This window comes from Trachymyrmex septentrionalis, unplaced genomic scaffold, assembly GCF_001594115.1.
Source record: "Trachymyrmex septentrionalis isolate Tsep2-gDNA-1 unplaced genomic scaffold, Tsep1.0 scaffold138, whole genome shotgun sequence".
Classification (NCBI taxonomy): domain Eukaryota; kingdom Metazoa; phylum Arthropoda; class Insecta; order Hymenoptera; family Formicidae; genus Trachymyrmex; species Trachymyrmex septentrionalis.
The window spans coordinates 134,874-141,881 of NW_017304522.1; the positions used below are offsets into that span (position 1 = coordinate 134,874).

Genomic DNA, 7,008 nt, shown 5'->3' on the forward strand with positions numbered 1-7,008 from the left:
GCCCAAAATCCACACCAAACAGTGACACGTTGTGGATGCATTTGTTTTTCGACAATCACATGTGGGTTCTCCGTACCCCAAAAGCGGCAATTTTGGCGATTAACAAAGCCATCAAGGTGAAAATGTGCTTCATCGCTTAGGATAATTTTGCTCGAAAAATCAGCATCCATTTGTTGAATAATGAACACACGTTATTCTATCGTGTAACGCTCCATTTTCACTAACCCTAAACTGTCAGCTGTTAAATTGTTTTTTTTTGGTTGCCAACACTTTATTGCACAAATGGCGGCAAATTCAAATCTTGCGTTAATTTTGGGACACCCTTTACATTTTTTAAAATATATTAACTTATTTCTATGCTTTTTTAATATTATTTTAACTTATTTCTATGTTCATTTCATCAATACTCTTATTTTTTTCAAAAGATTTACTTAATAATTGCATTTAAATCAATTAATTCTATTAATAAAGTGCTTAGTAACATGAATTTGTCACTGGCCCGTGCCGTTTACCGCGCTACATGTAATAGAGGAGAATAGAGTGGGTATAAAGAGTGACGCCAATTAGCCAGAAGTCGCCATTTGGTATCCTATATCTGGGGTATCAATATGACGTAATTTCTCGTGTTAGGCCGGAATCAGACTATGCATTGAAGATTGAGATTAAAAATAAAAAATTGAAATTTCACCAATGAGAACAAAGAAATTTTTGATCCTTTTGTTCTGATTGGTCAAACATTAATCTTATAATCTTCAATCTTATTCTTCAATGCGTAGTTTGATTCCAGCCTTAACCTCTTCTTTTTTTAACGCTGTCTTTTTCTAATAACAGTAAGGACATCTAATGGCGTAATCAATCAGTGTTAGGTACATACATTGGCGCCACTCTCTTTGTATTCACTCTAGAACAGAAAAGAAGCAAGCGGCACGGTTTGCGCGGTTCTTATATTTAGTTACCTAGTTAGTTTCTGTACTGCGTACCGTGTGCCGCGCTACATGTAATCGCACCCTTAAGCCTGGTTTTCGGGACAATCAGTCGGGAGACGTATGTTGTGTGTATGCGCTTCATTTTTCGTGTCGGCTGCTGGGTCATTTAGATTGGTCAGATCCCATCTTTCACGATTAACGACAAGCATCAGCCGACTTGATTGTAGACGAGACCTTATGGCTCTTGCACACCAGCGCGATGCGCAACACGCGATATGCGACGCGCGACATCCAGGTTGCCTTCACTCGAGTGCATCTATATATTATTTTATTTTTGTTGTTTACCAAATGTTAAACGAGGATAAATAATACATAGGTGCATTCGGATAAATTTTCGAACACAATCCAATAAGCATATATATAATTTTTCCAAGCATCGCGCGACGTCGCAGTAAAAGTTAGGCAAAGTTGAATATTATGTACGCGACAGGTAAATGAGTCGAGCTGTGCATAGCTACACAAAAAGCAAAATTAATTGAAAAATGTGATCTTGGTATCAATCATGAAACTTGATCCCTAGAATAAAAAGTGAAAAGTAAAAAATTTCTCCATTAATTTCAATGGTAAAAATTTTTACTTTTCATCCTAGGGATAAAATTTCATGATTGATATCTTTATATACTATAATTTTAATATATGTAACAAAACATTTTATAACCTCTACTGGAAAAATTGCTTATTGAACTGTGTTCAGAAATATATCTAGGTGCACCCATGTATTATTTATCGTATGTATTATTAACATTCGGTAAGCAACAAGGATAAAATGATACATAGATGCACTGAAGTAAAGACAACTTGCATGTCACGCGTTACGTATCTCGTGTTACGCATCGCGCTGGTGTGCAAGAATCATTAGGGTGCAATTATATGGAGCGCAGTACAATAACTAATAGTAACTAAGGAACAACTAGGAAACCGCGTACCACGTACTGCCTATTCTTCCGCTGATATTACATGGAGCGCGATTTGCGGCTAGTAACAAACTCACATTATTATACACCACTATGCACTTTTTAATGGAATTAATTGATTTAAATGCAATTATTAAGTAAATCTGTTAAAAAAATAAGAGTATTGATAAAGTATACATAAAAATAAATTAATATATTTAAAAAAATTCATACTAATGTGAGTTTGTCACCAGTTACATTTTAAAGACTAAAAAGGTATTAAAAAAGTAATATTTTTATTAATTGATATACAATAAATTGAAACCTATTTCAGAAAAACATTTTAACGCTATTATATATAACTTTGCTCTTATATATTTTTCGCTAGAGTTGATCATTTTCGGAATATTTTAGCGTTTCCAAACTTTTTGAAGACCCTATATATTGTGATAAATGTTTTATACAGTACTTACAGGACCATTCATTGTGATAATTATTGGTTATGTCTAGTATCCAATGCCGATCATACCACGTGATATCACGTAAAAAATGTTCACTTTTCACTTTTTATCCTAGGAATAAAGTTTCATGATTGATATCCTTATATACTATAATCTTGATATATGTAATAAAACATCTTACAACCTCTACTGGAAAAATTACATATATGTTTATTGGACTGTGTTCGGAAATTTATCCGGGTGCACCCATGTATTATTTATCCTCGTTTAACATTCGGTGAACAACAAAGATAAAATGATACATAGATGCACTCGAGTAAAGCAACCTGAACGTAGCGCGTCACGTATCGCGCATTCCGCTGATGTGCAAGAACCGTTTGAGTGAAATCACACGGTCCGGAATAGGACTGTGGAATACAGAATGCGTCATTGAAGCAACTAATCAGCGCTATTTCGCACTTTTCCATCACGCAAGTTTTGTGTGCTATGTTCACATGATGCGTCATGGATGTATCCAACATGAATATAATTTAAAAACTAACTTCATGTTAGTAATTTACTTATTAAAATGAAATATAATTTTTCAAATTGTAAAAACAATTATCACTGTAATATTTAATGTTTACAATCTCATAACAATTTTATGAATTACTTTAACGCATTTACTATCATTTTTCCACATCGTATGAACATAGCACACAAAACTGACGTGATGGAAAAGTGCGGAAAAAGGCACACTAAAATCGCACGTAATGCATCATTATTTTCTTGATCTTATATTTATGCACTTACCAGGTGTACAAGTGAAATGCGGATTTTTTTTCCAAAAAACACGTTAAATTCGGAAGAATGATAAAAAGAGCTTTATTCAAAATATGCTCCATTTCTAGTTACATATTTTTCCCATCTTTCGGGCAATTTGTGGATACCACGCCAGTAAAAATCTTCCCCCTTTGCCGCGAACCATTCATCGAGCCATTTTTTCACATCTTCGTACGAACCAAAGCGCTGCTCAGCAAGTGCGTGACCCATCGATGCAAACAAGTGATAATCGGAAGGAGCCAAGTCTGGTGAGTAAGCCGCATGGGGTAGAACTTCCCAGCTGAGTGCTTCCAACGTGTCGCGAACCGGTTTTGCCGTATGTGATGGAGCATTGTTATGAAGAAAAATGATTTTGTGTTGTCTCTTTTGGTATTCTGGTCTTTTTTCAAACAGCGAACGGTTCAAATTGATCAATTGTTGTTGATAGCGTCCAGCATTAACCGTTTCACCAGGTTTTAACAGCTCATAATAGACCACACCCTTCTAGTCCCACCAAACACAGAGCATCATCTTTCCAAAGCGATTTGATCTTGCGGTCGATGTGGATGGTGCGCCTGGGTCTATCCATGATTTTTTGCGCTTGGGATTCTCAAAATAAATCCACTTTTCATCCCCACTAACGATACGATGCAAAAACGACTTCCTTTTGTATCGGGCAAGCAAAATTTCATGTGTTTTTGCGCCTCTCTATCTGCCTGCCGTCCAACTCATGCGGTACCCATCTTCCGGTCTTCTGAATCTTTCCCATCTCTCGTAGGCGATTGGAAACAGCTTGTTGACTAACGCTCAATTGCTCTGCGAGTTGTTTTTGTGTTTGTGAATCATCTTCGTCCAACAATGCTTGCAATTCCACATCTTCGTACCTTTTTGGCGGTTTTCCGTGTTCCTTGTCTGCAACATCGAAGTCCACTTTTAAAACGCCGAAATCATCGTTCACACGTATCTTGCGATGGAGCATGTTCACCATAAGCTTCTCGAAGTAATCGGTATGATTCAGCAGCAGTTTTCTTCAAATGAAAACAAAAAATTAATGCTGTCCGCGAATGTTCTTTGTTTGGTATAAATTTCGACATATCGAACACAGCAACACAACACTATGCAAACACTTTTTCAATTTATCACTCGTGCACGTCTGACACTTGTTGATGGCACTTCAAAATGGCATAACAGTCAAATCTTTATACCATACACTGCATTGATGCGTTATCTGTTTTCTCAAATCCGCATTTCATACTTGTACACCTGGTAGATTTTGTCATTTTGCTTTAATCGTCTCGACATTACGCAATTTCATCATATTAATCAGCATCAAATTATTTTAACCTTTCAAAATACGACGATTTATTACAAGAACAATGACGCACTCGCTATTCCGCAATATCAAATGCGAAATAACACTGAGTGATTGTTTCAATGACGCATTTTCTATTCCGCAGTCCTATTCCGCACTGTGTGATCCTTAAGCTGACCTTTTATACGCAGCACGCTGCGACAGCAATTCGTAGCTATTAGTTAAAAATTTTACATGAGATAATGCACTTCCGATGCAAAATATATTTTATCGCATCTCATTGAAGTTCAACCGAACGAACAACGAGCAGCAAAGAATTCGAAGCCGAGAAAATCTACAATATTTGCAAAAAATGTGAAAATTGAGTATATTTGTATTGAATACATACAATAAGTACATTTTTATTAAGATTTGAAATGATGGATATATTCTAAATTCTAAATAATTACCTGAAATGATAATTATCCAAATTGTAACTGCACTAACTGTTGCCATATAATCACAAGTTTTTAACTTTTTAAGTTTTCCATATTAATTTTCAAGCTAAGCAAGTAAAAGACATATTTGAGATTAAACTTTAATACATGTGCTGTTGCCGTTATTCTTTTTTTTATGCACAGCAAGTGCAGAGCTGCATTTGGATTCCCTCGGTGCTCCCCGGATATCATATCATTGTTTACCGAATGTTAAACAAGGACGACATGACACCCGAGGAGCACCCAGATGGAAATCCGAACGCAATGTAGCGGAAGCAATTATTAAAAATTGACATCACGTGATATTTTTGCTGCCGCAGTGTGCTATGCATGAAAAGGCACCTTTAAGCTTATCCGTCGATTAACTTCATCATCAGAATAGCCAATAGCAAGACTTAAAAATCTGTCTTTCTCTTATTCTTGTTAGTAATAGTAAAGAAAAAGTATTGTGTGTGAAGATAATAAATAAAACATTGAGACAGAAATGTAAATATATTTGACTATTTTTTACAAATACATACTTTCGAAATTAGATTAGAGACGATGAATTTTCAGTTTAACAGTTGGCAATATTCAAAGTTAATCGACGGATAAAGTAATTGGCGTTGATGAAACTGGTTCTGATAGTTCGTTCTTATTTTAAGACAATCTTAAGTAATGTCTTAAAATGTTGATGCGACTCTCTGATTGGTTCATGACATCTTAAAACTGTACTTAAGATGATCTTAAATATTAAATTCGACTATGAACATCGATCATAAGTTATTTTAATAAATAATAGTATTTTTTAATTTGTGCTCTATTAAAAAAATATGGAAATATATTATAAAATAAATAATAAAAATCTCAATTTTTTAGTATAAGTTCATCATATTACAAATTATTTACGTAGAATTACATTACGATGCATGAACTAGTCCAGTAAATAAATAATTTTACATTTTTTTTTTGTGTATTTTAAATATTTAAAATAATTTATGCAAAGTTTCATTGCAATTCATGGTTAGTTACAAAGATATAAAACGAACAAAATATTTGTTAAAGTGCGGTAAAACGGCGCATAAAAGCGACGGGAAGAAGGAAAGCTAGCAGGCATGGGTAAGGCAGGAAAGGGCAAAGTAGATAATAAGCAGCGTTTATTGACAGAGGATAAATCACAGGTAGGTTCGAAAAAAGTGATATTCGACATACCAGAGAAGAAAAGTGTAATGGAAAGAGTAGAAGTAAATGAAGAGGTTAGAAAGAATTGTGCAGAGTTGAGGAAAGAAATGAGAGACTTAGTGGAAAGAGAGGTAGCTAGAATAAGAAGGGACAATCTACAAGACGATGTAGATAGAGAAATTAGAAAATTAGAAGGAAAATTAGAGGAGGTTACGAAAGAAACAGTAAACAAAGAGTTGTCAGAAAATAACAGGAAAATAACAGAGAGTTGGGAGGATATAAGAAGTTTAGGCAGTATAATAGAGAGGAGGATGATTGTGACAATGAGGGAAGGAGTGTAAGCAGTTTTGGAAGAAAAGGAGGTAGCTCAAGGGCAGGATCTATGGTAAGCGAGGGAGGTTTAAGCTGTAGGGAGATAAATATTTTAAAGAAATGGGTCTCAAATAATGAAAAAGAGGAGAGGAGAAAAAATATAATTATAAAAAGGACAGATATGCTGAGGGGAATAGAAATAGATGAGAAAGAAAGGGGAAAATGGATCAAAGGGTTTATAAAAAAAAATGGGGGTAAAATATAACACAGCCTTCTCGAGGATTAACGGAACAGTGATAGTGGTTAGAGTAGGAAGTGAGAAGGAAAATAGTGAAATAATGCGGAATAAGCATAAGTTAAAAGGAGGTAGGATTTTTATTGAAAATGATTTAAGTTGGGAGGAAAGGAAAATTCAGGATTAACAAATGGATTAAGGAACAGAAAGGAGAAAGAAAAAATATAAAGGTAGGATTAAGTAAAGTGAGAATAGACGGAATATGGAAGGCATGGAATGTAATAGAGAGGAAGATCGAGGAAGAATAAGATAAATAAGAAAGGTAAAAGGGGAGAAGCAAAAGGGTTAAGGACAAGGAATCAAAATCAGAA

General features: G+C 34.9%; 1 protein-coding gene across 1 annotated transcript in view; it reads right to left on the minus strand.

The window, feature by feature from the left end:
• LOC108745344 overlaps positions 1–2,389 on the minus strand; it is an 18,163-nt gene extending 15,774 nt beyond the window's left edge. The window contains exon 1 of the mRNA XM_018481448.1: positions 2,353–2,389. The gene's annotated coding sequence lies outside the window, so the exon portion shown is untranslated. The remainder of the gene's footprint in view (positions 1–2,352) is intronic.
• Between the last annotated feature and the right edge of the window lie 4,619 nt (positions 2,390–7,008).